This window comes from Microcaecilia unicolor, chromosome 3 (assembly GCF_901765095.1).
Source record: "Microcaecilia unicolor chromosome 3, aMicUni1.1, whole genome shotgun sequence".
Classification (NCBI taxonomy): Eukaryota; Metazoa; Chordata; class Amphibia; order Gymnophiona; family Siphonopidae; genus Microcaecilia; species Microcaecilia unicolor.
The window spans coordinates 99,369,698-99,388,023 of record NC_044033.1 but is presented as its reverse complement, the minus strand read 5'-3'; positions in this window follow the sequence as shown (position 1 = coordinate 99,388,023).

Here is an 18,326-nt window from a genome sequence, read left to right as displayed (position 1 = left end):
GAGTGAGAGAGAGAGAGAGAGAGAGTGTGTGTGAGAGAGAGATAGAGTGTGTGAGAGACAGAGAGTGAATGTGTGTGGGAGGGGCTCCGAGTTCCATGACCCCCTCCTTCCCTCCCTCCCTCTCTCTCCTCCCCTCCGAGTTCTTGGCCCCCCCCCCCTTCCCTCTGAGTTCCATGCCCCCCTCCCTCTCCTCCCCAGCATGTTCCATGCCCCACTTTCTTCGGATTGTGTATGTTTGAGAGAGAGTGTGTGGGTGAGAGATGGAGTGTGTATGTGAGAGAGAATGAGTGAGAGAGAGAGAGAGAGAGACAGAGTGTGTGTGTGAATCTGTGTATGAGAGAGAGAGAGTGTGTGAGAGAGAGTGTATGTGAGAGACAGAGAGTGAGAGTGTGTGTGTGTGTGTGTGTGTGTGTGTGTGTGTGTGTGTGTGTGTGTGTGTGTGTGTGTGTGTGTGTGTGAGAAAGTGAAGCCTTCAAGCCTTCAAGCCTTGAAGCATTCGTGTGCTCTGTAAGGCTCCATCTCCTCAATTGACGACACGTAGTTCCGGAACGTTGCAGGAATGCTTCAAGGATTGAAGGCTTCACTTTCTTGGCTTCAGAATGTTGGAGGTGCGTTTTATTATATAGGATGCTTAGACAGTTGTGTGCATAAATTCTAATTAATGACAATTAGTGTCAATTATTGGCACTGATTGGCTTAATAAGCTAATTAAGTTGCATGCATAAATCCAGAATATGACAGGATTTGCGCATGCAACTCAAGTCGCACTATATATAATCCAGGGGTTAATGTGAGCAAGTGTAACGTGATACACATAGGGAAGAGGAACCGAAAATAGAGCTTTGTGGTGCAAGGTTCCACATTAGAAATCACCGCTCAGGAAAAGGATCTAGGCATCATCGTTGATATGTTAAAACACTCTGTTCAGTATGCAGTAGCAGCTAAGAAAGCAAATAAAATGTTAGGAATTATTAGGAAAGGAATGGAGAGCAAAACTGAGAATATTATAATGCTTCTGTATCGCTCCTTGGTGCAACCACACCTCAAATATTGTGTTCAATTCCAGTTACTACATCTGAGAAATAGTATAGCAGAATTAGAAAAGATGCAGAGAAGGGGATGGGGTGACTTCCCTATGAGGAAAGGCTAAAGAGGCTTGGACTATTTAGCTTGGAAAAGAAATTACTGAGGGGAAATACTGTAAGATAGAGGTCTATAAAATACTGAGTAGAGTGGAACGAGGAGACGTGAATCGCTTGTGTACTCTTTCCAAAAATACAAGGTCTAGGGGGCACACAATGAAGCTACTAAGTAGTACATTTAAAACAAATCAGAGAAAATACTTCTTCACTCGATATGTACCTAACTCTGGAATTTGTTGCCAGAGAATGTGGTAAAAGCAGTTAGCTTAGCAAGGTTTAAAAAAGGTTTGGACAATTTGCTAGAAGTCCATATGCCTTTATTTTATAACAGAATTTGTAACTCACGATTTTCCAAAATGAATTGGCTCAATGTGGCTTACAAAATTTACAGTAAAAGCATTTTCCTAATGACAGAAGTAGCTTAAAACATTACAGAGAAAACATTTTCCTAGTAACTAAAGTGTGGGGTATTGGAAATTTAGGGGCAGGTGTTGGGACTCATTAGCTTGGTTGCTGGGTATTGTGATTCGGGAAGAAATTTGTGAAGAGGTATGTTTTGAGATGCTTGCGAAAGGGATTTCCACAATTTAGTACGTATGTAGGAGAATCCAGTTGAATGAACGATTTGTATACCAGGTTCTTACATTTTAGGTAGAGTAGAGTAAGGTAATTTCTGGCATTCACGTTAGCGTTTTTTGGTTTGGCATAGCATAGCATTTAAGTCTGACATGGGATAATGCACTATTTTTTTTTCTGAGATAAGCAGCATAAAATTTGTTTTACTCCTTTGGGATCTTACCAGGTACTTGAACCTGGATTGGTCATTGTTGGAAACAGGATACTGGGCTTGATGGACCATTGGTCTGTTTCAGTATAACAATGCTTATGTTCTTATCAAATTGACCTTAAGTTAGGCTCCATCTTTGAGCCTCAACGCCAGGGGCGTAGCCAGACATTATGGTGGGAGGGGGCCAGAGCCCGAGGTTGGGGGCACATTTTGAGTGCCAACCCGCTGCCCCCCCCCCCCACACTGCCACTCCTCGCCTCGTTTCCTTACCGCTTCCCCTCACCGCGTCACTCACCCCGCAAAAACAAATACCTTTGCTGGCGGAGGTCCTCAACCCCCGCCATCCGAAGCCTTCTTCAGCGCCGGTCTCCGGCGCAGCCGCGTTCGCTGCCATGCTCTTCTTTCTTCTTGCTCCTCCTGTGCATGCTGACGCTTCTTCTCAGTTTCATGTAAAGGAGCGTCAGCATGCACAGGAGGAACAAGAAGAAAGAAGAGCAGGGCTGCGAACGCGGCTGCTCCGGAGACCGGCACTGAAAAAAGCTTCAGCTGGTGGGGGTTGGGGACTTCCACCAGCCAAACCAGGGGCCTGGACAAAATTTGTGGGGGTCCAGGCCCCCGTGGCAACGCCACTGCTCAAAGCACCCCTGTCACATCAACCAGGAAGAAAAAGAAGCAAAAAAGTGCAAACTCCTTATCTCTTATTTCAAAACCCATGAAAATAACATCTTCATATAAGTTCAGTATATAGTAGCAGGAAATAACATCTTCATATGTGTTCACACAGTAAGTTGTTAAAGATTTTTTTTTAATCTTAATATCCTTGAGTTAGCAACATTTGAGAGAACTTCCCACAGAAAGGGTCATACTATCTGAATATTAGTCAACACATTGTTTTTTAATGCATCCTTTTATGCATTTTTCTGAGCATGTTAGTTTAAATGAGCCATCTGCTTGGTACCTTTGCACCCACATACAACTCATTAGCATGGTAATTTGTATAAAACAAACCACTGTTATTTTTTTTCTCCTCTGCTTTCTAGTAGGTGGAAAGTAATAAAAACATGGCAAGTGTATTGGTTTTACTCTCTGTCTATGTCACAGTGAAGGAATGGTGGCTTTCCATTGTTGCTTCTGAACTATAAGGATTTATTTATATGCTATAAGAGGAGAGATGCACAAATAACATCATTTGACATGAGTGAACATAACATGATGAAATTTGATTTAATAACAGGAATAGGTAAATACAGGAAATCTAATATGTTAGCATTTGACTTTCAAAAGGAGACCTTAATAACATGAGAAAAAAGGTTAAAACAACAAAACCTCGGAGGAGCAGCTGCAAAGGTCAAAGTTGTTCAAAAATACCAGATCTATTACACATATTAAAAAAAGATGGAAGAAAGGCCAAATGACAGCCGAAATGTTTAAAAAGTGAGATGGAGGCTATTGAAGCTAAAAGAACATCCTTCAGAAAATGGAATAAGTATTCAACTGAAGATGATAGGAAACAGCATAAGCCAGGAATGGCAAGTCAAATGCAAAGTGTTGATAAGAAAGGCAAAGAGATTTTGAGAAGAAACACATAATAAAAACATTTTTTAGCTACATTTGAAGCAAGAAGCTTGTGACAGAATCAATTGAACCATTAGATAATTGAGGGGTAAAAAGAATAGGCAGGACAAGACCATATCGGAGAGACTAAGGGCAGTAAAAGGAGAGGTTTTACCACACCTTAATTTACCTCAGCAGTCACCAACCTGTGGTATAACAGTTCCACTATTCATGGTTGTTGCTTGCAAACCACTCCGCAAGCAGTGTTATTCTAGGAGCCCAGAGTATCAGGCTGCCAGGCCATGGCTCAATGTTCGTGGCTGTGCCTTCCAGGGTTCCCTCTAATTCCAAACCCTTCCGAACAAGAGACTCCCAAATAAGAACCCCCAATCATGATCTCCCACGATCAAGCCCCCCATCCCCTGTGACTGTACCTTAATTCCCTGGTGGTCTAGGGAGTCCCTAGGCAGGAGCTCCTATCTTTCTAGAACAATCCTTCATAATGGTGCCCTTAGCGGTAGTCTCAGGCAACGGTTACCACGTGAGACCTTAACGCTAAGTCAATGGGTGGTGGTAAGGTCTCAGACCCAAATTGGACGTGCGCCAATTTTTATTTTGCCGCATGTCCTTTTTTACAGGCGTGCTGAAAATGGATCTGCGCGCATCCAAAATGCACGCCTACACTAGTGCAGCCCATTTTCCAGCGCACCTTAGTAAAAGGACCCCTCATTTTCAATTCTATCAATACTCTGGGATGAATAGCATCCAGTCCAGGCGATTTTCTACTTTTCAATTTGTCAAATTGCACCATTACATCCTTCAGGTTTATAGAGATTTCATTCAGTTTCTCTGACTCTTCAGCTTTGAATACCATTTCTGGCACTGATATCTCTCCCAAATCTTCCTCGGTGAAGACCGAAGCAAAGAATTCATTTAATCTCTCCGCTATGGCTTTGTCTTCCCTGAGTGCCCCTTTTACCCCTCGGTCATCTAGCAACCCAACTAATTCTTTTGTCGGCTTCTTGCTTTTAATATACCTAAAAAAATTTTTACTATATGTTTTTGTCTCCAATGCAATTTTTTTTCAAAGTCCCTCTTTGTCTTCTTTATCTGCGCTTTGCATTTGACTTGCCATTCCTTATGCTGTTTCTTATTATTTTCAGTCAGATCCTTCTTCCATTTTCTGAAGGATTTTCTTTTAGCTCTAATAGCTTCCTTTATCACATTTTTTAATCATGTCAGCTGTCGTTTGGTATTCCTTCCTCCTTTTTTAATACACTGAATATATTTGGCCTGGGCTTCCAGGATGGCATTTTTGAACAGCATCCATGCCTGATGTAAATTTTTGACCTTCGCAGCTGCTCCTCTGAGTTTTTTTTCCCACCATTCTCCTCATAGTCTCCTTTTTGAAAGTTCAATGCTAACGTATTGGATTTCCTGTGTGTACTTACTCTATAGCCGATATCAAATTTGATCATATTATGATCACTGTTATCATGCGGCCTTAGCACCATTACCTCCTTCACCAGATCATGTTCTCCACTAAGGACTAGGGGGCCCTTTTACTAGAATGCTCCAAAAAATGGCCTGCACTGGTGTAGGCATGTGTTTTGGATGCGTGCAGGTCCATTTTTCAGCTCGCCTTGAGAAAAGGCCTTTTTTGCCAAAAAGTGGACGTGAGGCAAAATAAAAATCAGCGCGTGTCCACTTTGGGCCTGAGACCTTACCGCCACCCATTTACTAAGCTCTAAGGTCTCACGCGTTAACTGATTGGTAATCATCAGCGAGCGTACACTGCCGATTACTGCCCGGTTAGCACCATGAGGTAGAAAATAGAAATTATTTTCTGCTGCACGCTTTGGACTCGCGTCAAAATTAGAATTATTGCCCGAGGCACGGGGTAGCCAAGCGGTGGTTCTAATTTGATGTACGTTGTACACGCTTAGGCACCTACATGTCTTAGTAAAAGGGCCCCGCGATCTAGAATTTTTCCTCTTCTTGTTGGCTCCTGTACCACCTGCTCCATAAAGCAGTCCTTGATTTCGTCAAGGAATTTTACCTCCCTAGCATGCCCTGATGTTACATTTACCCAGTCAATATTGGGGTAATTGAAATCACCCATTATTATTGTGTTGCCCAGTTTGTTAGCCTCCTTAATTTCTGATAGCATTTCAACATCAGTCTGTTCATCCTGGCCAGGTGGATGGTAGTAGACTCCTATCACTATCTTTTTCCTCTTTGCACATGGAATTTGAATCCATAGGGATTCCAAGATGTATTTTGTTTCCTGCAGAATTTTCAATTTATTTGATTTGAGGCCCTCCATAACATACAATGCTACCCCTCCACCAATTCGATCCACTCTATCACTGCGATATTTGTACCCTGGTATGACAGTGTCCCACTGGTTAGCCTCCTTCCACCAGGTCTCAGAGATGGCTATATCTAATTTTTCATTTAGTGCAGTATATTCTAACTCTCCCTTCTTATTTCTTAGGCTTCTGGCATTCGCATACAGACATTTCAAACTATGTTTGCTGTTCCTATTTGCATCTTGCTCAGCAGTTGACAGTGTTAATTTGCAATCTTTTGTCTCATTTTTATTTAAAGACAACTGTGGTCTCCATTGCAACCTCGCTATCGGAATACCTTATCTTCCCTGTTTTGGTGATATCTTTGAAAGATACTGTGTTCTGAACCATGCATTATTGAATGATTGTCGACCTTCCCCAAGGTTCTAGTTTAAAAGCTGCTCTATCTTCTTTTTAAATGCCGATGCCAGCAGCCGGGTCCCACCCTGGTTAAGGTGAAGCCCACCATTCTGGAATAGGCTCCTCTTTCCCCAGAATGTTGCCCAGTTCCTTACAAATCTAAAACCCTCCTCCCTACACCATTGCCTCAGCCATGCATTGAGACTCCGGAGCTCTGCCTGTCTCTTGGACCCTGCATATGGAAAGGGAAGCACTTCAGAAAATGCTATCCTAGAGTTTCTGGATTTGAGCTTTCTAACTAAGAGCCTAAATTTGGTTTCCAGAACCTTTCTCCCACATTTTCCTGTCATTGATACCCACATGTATCAAGACAGCTGGCTCCTCCCCAGCACTATCTAAAATCCTATCTAGGGGATGCGTGAGGTCTACCACTTTCACACTAGGTAAATGACCAGGCGATCCTCATGTTCACCAAGCACCCAGCTATCTACATTCCTAATAATTGAGTCACCTACTACAATAGTCATCCTAATCCTTCCCTCCTGGGCAGAAGTTCCTGGAGACACATCCTTGGTGCGAGAGGATATTGCATCCACTAGTGGGCTGGTCCTGGCTATAGAATTACTTCCAGCTGCACCAGGGTTATGCTCTCTTTATAGAAGACCTCCCTCCTATAAAGCAGCACAGGGGCTGCCAGACTGGAGGTAGGACTTCTCTACAACATCCCTGTAGGTCTCCTCTATATACTTCACTGTCTCCCTCAGCTGCTCCAAGTCTGCTACTCTAGCCTCAAGAGAATGGACTCGTTCTCTGAGAGCTAGGAGCTCTTTGTATCAAGCACACACATATAACCTCTCACTAACTGAGAGATAATCACACATGTGACATTCAATGTAAAAGACTAGATAGCACCCCTTTCACTGCTGTCTGCATCTTAGTATTATAGAGTTGTTTAATTAAAACTTCTTAAGTTACAGGGATATCAGATAAATATAAAGAGCCCTAAGATTATATGGTGTAATTTGTAATTTATTTAGTGTTTGCTTCTCAGAAACTAATTAAATGTAATTAAAACTCTAATCAAAAATCTTCTCTTGTTATCCTAATTAGAATAATTGACCATAAATGAAGAGTTGAGCTAGGGTGGGTGGGAATGAGGACTGATTTAGGCCCTATTGTGCTTTCTGTTAATGATGTGGCAGAAAATTCAAGTTTTTTAAACTATGGGAAAAAGGGTATGGAGACTAGCTAATAAAGTTTGCTTCTTCTTTTTTTTTTTAAATTTTAACTGTGTTTATCAATATCCTACAATTCCTCTTTTAAACCAGTGGCATTCCTGGGGGGGGGGGGCGGAGGGTCCGGTCCGCCCCGGGTGCACGCCACTGGGGGGGGTGCCACGCGCCTGTCGGCTCCACTCGTTCCGTGCTCCCTCTACCCCGGAACAGGTTACTTCCTGTTCCAGGGCAGAGGGAGCATGGAACGAGCGAAGCCGACAGGCGCGCAGCACCCCCCCCCCCCCCAGCAGATAAATATGCACCCGGGGGGGTGTCCTTTTGCCGGGGGGAGGTGTTGTTTCGCCGGGGAGGGGGCGCTGCACCCAGGGGGGGGGGGCGCATCGGTGATCCGCCCCGGGTGTCAGCCGCCCTAGGAATGCCACTGTTTTAAACCCAACCTTTAAGTTACCAAGCACAGAGCACAATAATGTCACTTACCAGAGAAGTGTTCTCTTCTCTCACTTAACTTCTCAGAAAGAAAGTTAAGTGGGGCCTTTCCTCTCTATATAGTTTGGATTCTAAGGGGGAGATGCACTAAAAAATCATTAAAGTCCTTCCCTTACCGATTCCCTTAGTGAATCGGAAAAGAATGGGCATGCATCAAGGAAAAGGAATGCAAATGAGCTGCTCGTTGTAGCTCACTTGCATTCTCTATTCCATCGGTAAACAGTCGGCCAGTCGGCCGTCGAGCATGCGCAGAGCAGCCAAGAGTTATACTGGATGCTCTACACATGCCAAGGACATCCTTTATGGACATCCTTCACTCAAAAAAAAAAGTTTGCAGCATGTCCGATCCTGCTGCACAGGGGCTTAGCTGCCCCCAGCACCGTCTCTGGTTTCCTGCCTGTGCATCTCTGTGACTACTCCTTGCCCCGCTCCCTCCCCGTCTGTGATGGTCTCTGTCTCTCGCTTGATCCCTCCCTTCCTCCTGCCCCCGGTGTCCTGGCTCACTCCTTCCCTCCCTCCGTGTGTGATCCAGTCAGCTGCCCAGAACTTTCCGCCTGTCAGCGGCTGCTGTAACGGGAGAGATCGCTCTAGTCTGGGATCCAAGAAGAAGGCACAGCTCCCTCTTCCAGGTCTCTCTCAGCCAATCACAGCGCGTTTAGCTGTAGCTAAACGCGCTGTAATTGGATGAGAGAGACCTGGAGGAGGGGCATAATCAAGCACCCTTGAAAAAAAGCCCGTCCTGTTCATCAGGGACGTCCTTCTAAAGTGCCTAACAAGCACGTCCCTGACGAGCACCCCCAGAGGTCCATAGCAGAAAACCCTCCAACACTGATCCAGCAGTAGTGCAGAGTGACCACAACCCCCCCCCCCCTGTTTTATGACTGTGATGAAGCGCCCCCTCCCCTCCCCCTTCTGTGAGTGTGTACAGGAGATGAGTGCTGTGTTAGGGCTCTGCTGCTGCTGCTGTCCTCCTCCTGAGCTGTAAAGGACGTCCAAAAAGAACGTCTTTGGAGTGGGGGTTTTTTTTTACAGGTGACGGACGTCCAAAAAGGACGTTCATGACAACACTTTTTTTCTTCCTAATCTTTCCTTTGCCCCAACGAAAGGTGTAGACCTCCCATTAGGTTTTCCATGGTAAGGGGATCAGAAAACGGTAGTGCATCTCATTATAATACATAAGTACATAAGTAATGCCACACTGGGAAAAGACCAAGGGTCCATCAAGCCCAGCATCCTGTCCATGACAGAGGCTTCCTGCTTTTAATATTCCAAACAAAAAATTTGCTATGTTTTTTTGCCTCTAATGCTATCTAATGAGCCTTGCAACGGTAGTGCAGTTCATTACAATAGCCTTTGGATCATCTGCATTCCGATTTTGTTAGCTGTTACCGTGATCGGAAAATGGCTTGGAGAAGCCTTTAGTGCATGCCATGGTTTACTACTTGCTCGTTAATGGCTCGTTAAGTTTAGTGCATCTGGCCCTAAGAAGACTGCTTCAAAGAAACCCTTTGAAGCTAGCCCAGTAATCAGATTGCCCTTAGTAACGTTTGCAAATATTCTACTGCCTCACACCTTAATTAAAACCTAATTCAGGTCTGTAGCAGTTCTACCTCTCTAGCAGGCAAAGAACAGAAAATAACTTTCTTTTAGTCAGTGGTATGCTGGAGCCGGCTCGCACCGGTTGTTAAATTTTTAAAGCTCTTGCGAGCCGGTTGTTCCAGCAGGCGAGCTGGCTCCCAGGGGCGGCGCAACACGGCGGTAATGCGTTACTCTCCCTTCCCTGCTCAAAGCGTTCTATCTCTCTCCCCTTCTTCTTCGATCCCCCCCCTACGGCTCTCTCCCTTCAGATCCATCTGTCCTAGTACTGTCCTGCAGCCAGTAGCGTAGCTAGATGAGGCGCAACGGTGCCTATGCGCTACATGGCCACGAACCCGCCTCTCTTCCCTTCCGCTGCTGCGCTGCTGCTTCAGTGTAGTGGTAACGGCACTATGGCAGCAAAACAAAGTACAGCTATTGTCGGCTGTTGCGGATCCGCACTACATAGACTCGCAACTGCCCCGGAACAGGAAATGATGTTGGAGGGGGAGGGACTAGCAGCCATGAATCTGCACAGTGTGGCTCCACGATTGCTCTACTTTGTTTTGCCGCTGCTGGTCTGGGCTGGAGTAGTCAAAGATGAAGTATTAGCAGCAGTGGGATGTCGGAGGGAGGGGAAGGGAAAGAGGTCAGATGCTGGAAGGAAAGGGGAAGACGGCAGTGGGGACAGGAGCTGGATGGGAGGGTCAGAATCAGGGAGGGAAGAGACACATGCTGGTTGGAAGGAGGAAGAGAGGGGCTGGATGGGATCCTGAAAGAAAGGGTCAGAAAAAAGGGGGAGAAGGGAGATCTGGAAGAGACAGTTACTGAATGGAAGAATGGAGAGTGGGAAGGGACAGGTGCTGGATGGAAGGAGGGATAGAGGGGACAAATACTAGAAGGAATGGTTAGAGAGAAGGGCAGGTGCTGGAAGGAAGAGTCAGTGAGATGGGTTAGAAAGGGGACAGATGGTGAAAGGAAGGTGGGAGAGAAGGGACAGACTCTGGAAAATAGGGAGCGAGAAGGGAGAAAGGGGGCAGACATTGGATGGAAGGGGAAAGAGTGCACGCTGGATGGAAAAAGTAGAGGAGGCACACACTAGGTGGAAGAGGGTTAGGTGCAGACACAGGATGGAAGGGGAGAGAAGGGCATCCTATTATTTCATAGTTTGTTTTTTTTGCTAACTCTCTCCCCTTTTCCAGCACCTTCTCTTTCCTCCCCCCTTTTCAAGCACCTTCTCTTTCCTCCCTACTGTTCAGCACCATCTTTCTATTTTCACTCCTCTGCCCAGTATATTCTCTCTTGTTTTCTCTCACTCCCCTCCAGCATCTCTCCCTAACACTCCATCTAGCTGGATGGAAGGGGATAGGCCTCTAAAGGGGTTGAGTGAGGGCAATTGCTGGCTTGGAAGAGGGAGGGATGCTAGACATGAGGTGAATAGGAAGACGGGGAGATGGTGGACCAGGGGGAATGAAAAAACAGAAGGGGGTACTGGGCATTGCACTGGGATGAGGACCGAGAAGGGGTATGCTGCACATGGGAGGAGTAGGGATATAGGGGAGATGTTGACATGGAAAGGAGAGAAGGACAAGGAGGAATGCTGCATACGAGGGGGGGGGGGTAGGATGTCAGGGAGAGATGCTGGATGGAGGTGAGGGTAAGAGGACATCCTGGACAGAGGGGGGTAAGAGAAAATGAAAGAGAATATACTGGTCAGAGGAGTGAAAATAGAGGGTGCTGTACAGAAGGGAGGAAAGAGACGGTGATGGAAGAGAGGGGATAAGTGTAGGGGCACCTAAAGCTTGCTGCACTGGATTTCCCCTTCACAGCTGCCACCATGTCCACCCCACCCCTGCATGTAGGATACAAGCATCTAACACCTCCTCCTTCCCTCCCCCATTCCACCCTCTACCCAAACGGGATAGCGGGTGGAAGGAAACATTGGGGAAATGCTGGAGAGGAGGCGGGTAGACATTAGAGAGAGGTGGATGGAAGGAGAGATTGGCAGAAGATGCTGGAGATGAGGCCATCGGCCATGTGAAAAGAGACATCAAGAGAAGATGCTGGAGAGGAGGCCAAGTGGAAGGGGAGATCAGGGGGAGACACTGGATATGGTGGAAAAGTAGATGGAGGATATACTGGCCACAAAAGAAGGTGGAAGGGGACATCCTGGAAAAGTAAAGTAAATAAATAAATGGAAAGGAAGCCCTGGAAATGGAGTTAAGAGGACAGATAGCAGCAGAATCGGATACTGGGCCAGCATGATCAGAAAAACAAAGTCACCAGACAACAAAGGTAGAAAAAAAATCATTTTATTTTCATTATAGTGTTTGGAATATGTCCACTTTGAGAATCAGGTGCTCAACATTAAAAGTTTATATTTATTTACTTATTTATGGCATTTTATCCCACATTAAATATGAATTAGATTGGAACCTGGGATCATTTAAATTTTTTTTTCCTGGAGTAATGCATTGCCCCCCCCCCCCCCCCCAGGCTCTCTACCTGGCTATAGCCAGCTCTGCAATTTGGGGTGGGCGCAGAGTTGGTTGAGGGGCACAGAGGTGGACGGGGGGGGGGGGGGGGGGGGGCGCAGAGGTGGACCGGGGAGAGAGCCTGTTGTTAAAGATTTACCTGCACACCATTACTTTTAGTACAGTTTGAGCCTTGCTACTATTCTTCTTAATACTCTTGGCTGTTAAGTTTCTATCACTAGAGAAAGTTTCAGTTTAAAACTATGTGGAAAAGGGTTGTACAACTATGGAAACTTCTCTCTCTTTTATGTTTGTTTATTTTTTATCTAAGACTGAAGTAGGCCCTTCTATGCATCTAGGTTTCTAGATATCAACTAAGCGTATTCTGTATACCGCACCTAAATCTAGGCACCGATTATAGAATACGTTTAGTCTGCACTGATTTCAGCAAAGATTTTTTTTGGAACCATATATAGAATCTCCCCCAATATGGCTGCTGCAATGTTTCTTGCAGACAACCAGCAATCACAACATTTTCATGTCTGAGTACAACAGGGAGAACCTGTTTGGGGATCTTGCCAGGTACTTTTAACCTAGATTGACCACTGTTAGAAACTGGATACTGGGCTTGATGGACCTTTGGTCTGTCTCAGTATGGCAACACTTATATTCTTACATTCTAAATTGCATTCCTTTTACTCAGGGCAAATTCCTAGTCAGTGTTCTGAGTGATGTGACATTCCCTCTTTACTCCCTAAACAGAACTCTGATTTGGGTGTGGGAAGGGGGAAGAAGTAAGTGTTTCATTAAAATGATGACCATAGCTTTTGAAGTTATACCCAAATAGTCTGCACCAGTTGGTATCTAGATGTCAGTGCTGAATATCCAGGTATAACAGGCAGAGCTGCAATTATTTGGATGTTGGTGTTATTGTTGCCATTAATCAGACAACCATCTGGATAACTTAGGGCAGTGGTCTTCACTAATTTTTAAGTCTGGGCCACTTTGGATCTAATGAGCTAAAGTAGAACTGCCAAATATCTTCTCATAATACTCTCAATAGTTGCTCAGTGCCACAGGATTTTCAAACATTCAAAACATTCAAAGTGTGTTATCTTCCATTATATCCATTGTCTGTTAACTTTCATCCAATTTTACAACTAGATTCAGTTTTCCATTTTGTTCCACAGTTCATCATTTAACATAACTACAGGACCTCAGTAGCACAATGTATGCTATAGCAGCACTTCATTTGTCAGAAGACCCGAGTGTTCCCGACTCTTAGTACGCCATTGGCTCCTCATCGGTCCCCTCAACCTTCCTTCCTAGATTCTTTAATTTTATATATTTTCAACACTATAACTTTTAAAAAACAACAACAACTTAGCTTTCAGTAGTGGCTTGATAGCAGATCGATATAACCAATATAACCCATTATTCAATATGACCGACATGTGGCATGTTTCGCAGAAGCTGTGTCAGTGTCTGTGAACTGTTAACAAAAGAAGATACACATTGTACTCATTGTATTGGTTATATCAAACTGCTATCAAGCCACTACTGAAAGCTAAGTTCATTTAAAAAAAAAACAAATGCAGCAAAGATGTAATGTTATTGGTAGTGGAATCCACGGCTGTATTAGAAGCAGAGTTGAATACCACCATAGAGTATATCTGATGTATTAAAGCGAGGTTCATCTCAGGAGGAGTTTGATAAATCACAAGCTGAACTGTCTCGTAAAATTTGTTTGTTTAAAGAACTGCATTCTGTGAAGATTAAAAAATTAAAAAGGGATACGAAGGATTATGAATCCCAGAACGTTTACAATTGGAGTGCTAAAGATCATAAATCATGGTCAACAAATAGAGCTCCATATGACACCTCCTCTTCAGATTCAGATCATAGTGATGATAATCGACAACGGGATATGAATCAATCGGACCAACCTTTTTCAAGGTGATGAAGACCAAGAGGGAGACTCCGAGGGAGCAATAGAATCTACGTACCCAATGCTAGCCATATAAGTGGTTTTGAATATTGATCTAATTGAATTGTAGTATGCCGCCTTGGCTGCAATGTTTGTAGAAGCTGGGACAGAGTCCTATCCAGTGTTGGAATGTAAGGCTGCAACAAAACAAGCCCCCAAAATCCAAAACAAACAGCAACAAAAAACAAACCTACTGTAATCCCAATTGTAATGCCAGTCCGGGATTTCAGTCTGGCTTCACCAAGACAAAGTAGCACTCAGTGCTCCTTAGCATACATAGTTCTTTCTGATTGCACAGCCCTCTGTAATGTTAGTCATCCTATGGTCTAAATCCACAAAGGATGGCACACTTCACTTCCTCTCCAGATGAGAAAAACTTCTGGACCAAAGAGCTTGTTGAGGGTCTGTCTTTCTGCCAGCTTGAAAACTTCCTGGGAACTTAGATGTCTCCCACTTCTAAGCACAGCTTTTCTGCAAGCTTGAAACTTATCAGGGAACTTAAATGTCTCCCACCTCTAAGCACAGTCTTATCTCAAAATAAACACAAAAGGAAAACTTAGAGCACTGCTACTGCTTATCAGTTAAAGTTGGTTTCTCAGTCCAAAACAGTTCAGAAATAGTTCATTGCTTTTCACACCTCTTACTGACAGCCCCAGGGTAACTTACACTGGGCTTTGTCCCCACCTCCCACTTTACTGGTTATAACTGGTCGGCCCTCCCACAGGGACTGTGAAAGCAGAATGTAAAATCATTAAATCTTCCAGCAGCTATTTTTTTTTGTTACATTTGTACCCCAGCTTTCCCACTCATGGCAGGCTCAATGTGGCTTACATATTATATACAGGTACTTATTTGTACCTGGGGCAATGGAAGGTTAAGTGACTTGCCCAGAGTCACAAGGAGCTGCCTGTGCCTGAAGTGGGAATCAAACCCAGTTCCCCAGGACTGAAGTCCACCACTCTAACCACTAGGCCACACTCAATCATTCTCTGTAGATACCACCATCCTTTCCTCCTCTTCTCAATAGAAATCAAACAAAATAAAACATGGAAAAGAAAATAAGATGATACCTTTTTTATTGGACATAACTTAATACATTTCTTGATTAGCTTTCGAAGGTTGCCCTTCTTCCTCAGATCGGAAATAAGCAAATGTGCTAGCTGACAGTGTATATAAGTGAAAACATTCAAGCATTACTATGACAGTCTGACAGGGTGGGAGGAGGGGGGTGGGTAGGAAGTATGCATGGGGACATCAAAGCATATCATTGATATTCTAACAGGATGGGTGTGGATAGGTGAGGGGAGGGTGATCAACAGAGACATACAGCTTTATGGTTTATAATGGGCTAGGAACCCCAGATCCTTGTTAAGTCCTTTCTGTTGGGTGTTAAAATATTCAATCATTCTGACTTCAAAGGTCTTACGTTCTTGTATGGTTTTAAAGTTACCTTTCAGGATTCTCACTGTGAAGTCACTGGTACAGTGTCCTGGTCCTGTAAAATGTTGACCAACAGACGTGGGAACCCTGCTGGCACCAGTATTGTTCATATGATGTCTATGTAAATTGAATCTTGTCTTAAGCATCTGGCCTGTTTCTCCAATATAGCATCCTTCGTTACATTTTTTACACTGAATGATATATACCACATTGGAAGATGAGCAAGTGAAAGATCCCTTTATGTTGAATATCTTTCCTTTGTGGATGACTTTGGGGTCTTGTGAAATATTTTGGCATAGTTTGCAACTGGATAAATTACAGGGAAGTGTGCCCTTCTGTTCCTTTTCAGTCTGTGATGGAAGTTTACTTCTGATTAGCTTGTGTTTTAAATTGGGTGGCTGTCGGAAGGCCAGTACTGGTGGGGATGGGAATATCTGTTTCAGTAATTCATCCTCCTGGAGTATAGGTTGTAGATCTCTTATGATTTTCCTCAGTTTTTCCAGCTCTGGATTGTATGTCACTACAAGCGGGATTATGTCTGTGGATTTTTTCTTTTTGTACTGTAGCAGATTCTCCCTGGGTGTTTTGAGGGAGGAGGCAATATTCTTGGAGATTATTTTGAGGTTGTAGCCCTTCTGTTTGAAAGATTGAGTCAGGCTTTTAAGGTGTCTGTCTCTGTCCCCTGGGTCAGAGCAGATACGGTGGTATCTTGTGGCTTGGCTGTAAATGATGGATCTTTTTGTATGTGAAGGATGGAAGCTGGAGTTGTGGAGGTAGCTGCATCTGTCTGTGGGTTTCTTGTATATAGATGTTTGTATACAGCCATCACTGATTGAGACCGTGGTGTCCAAAAAATTGACTTTTTCTGGGGAGTAGTCAATTTTGAATCTGATTGTAGGATGGTATGTATTGAAGGCAGAATAAAATTGTTTCAGAGTTTCTTCACCCTCCGTCCAAATCATAAAAATGTCATCGATGTACCGGTAGTATTTTAGAGGTTTGGTCTGGTATGTATTCAGAAATGTCTCTTCCAGCTCAGCCATAAAAAGGTTGGCATATTGGGGTGCTGTCCTGGTGCCCATCGCAGTGCCCATTATTTGCAGATAGATATCATTGTTAAAGTGGAAGTAGTTGTGAGTTAAAATGAATTTGATTAATTTTGTAATAGTTTATGGTGAGTATTGATGGTCCAGTGTGGATTTTTTTAGGAGTCTTCCACATGCAGCTATGCCATCCGCATGTGGAATGTTGCTGTATAGTGATTCTACATCCATCGTGACCAGAAGGGTGTTAGGTGGTAGTTGCTTGATATTTTTCAATTTATTCAGAAAGTCTGTGGTGTCTTGTATGAAGCTGTTAGTTTTGTGTACGAGAGGTTTCAGTATTTCCGATCTGAGGAAGAAGGGCAACCTTCGAAAGCTAATCAAGAAATGTATTAAGTTATAAAAAAGGTATCATCTTATTTTCTTTTCCATGTTTTATTTTGTTTGATTTCTATTGATAACCTTAAGAGTGGACTAACACGGCTACCACACTCCTCTCCTCTTCTCAGGAAGTGTAATCAGTGTTGCCAGGTACTCGGCCCCGAAACCCGCCCAAAAAGTTCACACCCCCACCCCCGCTGTCATCAACCCCGCCCCCGCCGTCATCAACCCCGCCCCACCGTCATCAACCCCGCCCAAAACGTCAACAACCCCACGAAAAATGTCACTAGCCCCGCCCAAACCAGCCCGAAAATCCGCACAAAAAGCCCAAAAACCAGCCCAAAAAACCGCAACCTGCGGCAGACAAACGTTTCCTGCCGCGGGTTGCGGAAAACCGCCCAATTGGGCGGGAAAACTGCCCAATTGGCAACCTTGAGTGTAATCTCTGAGCTGTTTGGGACACCTCCTGATCAATACTCTCCATCTCCTCACTTCCTACCTCTTCCTTCTTATTGGTCCCTGGGAACCCCTCCCAGCTGCAGCCTTTGTTCATGTTAAACTGCTTGGTTAGCCAGGGAGCTTGGGCTAAATAGGGATCCTGGTCTGGCTTTAAGGGTTGTCCCTGAAATGGCATGGAATCTGGCTGTCTGAATATCTTCCCTTTCTCTTGCCAGGCCAGGTTTTCTACCTTCTTCAAAAACCTAGGCTGTGGTCCAGGGTAAAACAGGGAGGGATTTTCCCTGCTCTGCCTGCCATCTTTAAAAAGAGCTACTAAGCAATCACAGTATATACTAGCCATAGAATCATACTAGCTGAAAATGTTCTAGTGCATGCAAGCAGGGGCGTAGCCAGACACCCAATTTTGGGTAGGCCTGGGCCCAAGATAGGTGGGCAGAACTCCGCCTTGTCCCACAAGTGATTTGGTCTCTCCCTTTCTCACCTGCATGCCATACGGTTCTCAAACATACCCCCTCCCCTGCATACTTTTTAAATAGCAGATGTTCACGACTTCCGGTGGAGCTGCCGGTCAAGATGGCCGCCGCGATCTGAGCTCCTGAAGACGAAGATCGGGGATCCCACCAGAAATAGCATTACCGGCCCCAAAATTATGGTAGAAGAGAGAGCTACGGGAAGCGGAATACTTACTGTATGCCTCCGAACACATTAAGACCCATCCGGTTCGAATGAGGAGTAGAAACTCGATAAAAACCTGCTTGCTCGCGCCTGCGTGGAGCCGCAATTGGTAATAGCCGGAGGGCACCTTCCAGTTATAAAATGAACTGAGAAAGGAGGCGGATTTGACGGGAAAATATCCATACCCGCTAAAGCGAGAAAACAACGGAGCGGCAAATCGGAGGGACAAACAGAGGGGCGAACAAGCAATGAGACGCATGTGAGAGAAGGGAGCCAAGAAAAGCAGCGAAGTGCCCGCGAGGTGAGCGGCAGAGAGGCGGAATAGGCCAAACGAATGGCTCCCACACGTGCTCCTCAAGCTGATCCGTGGAGGATGA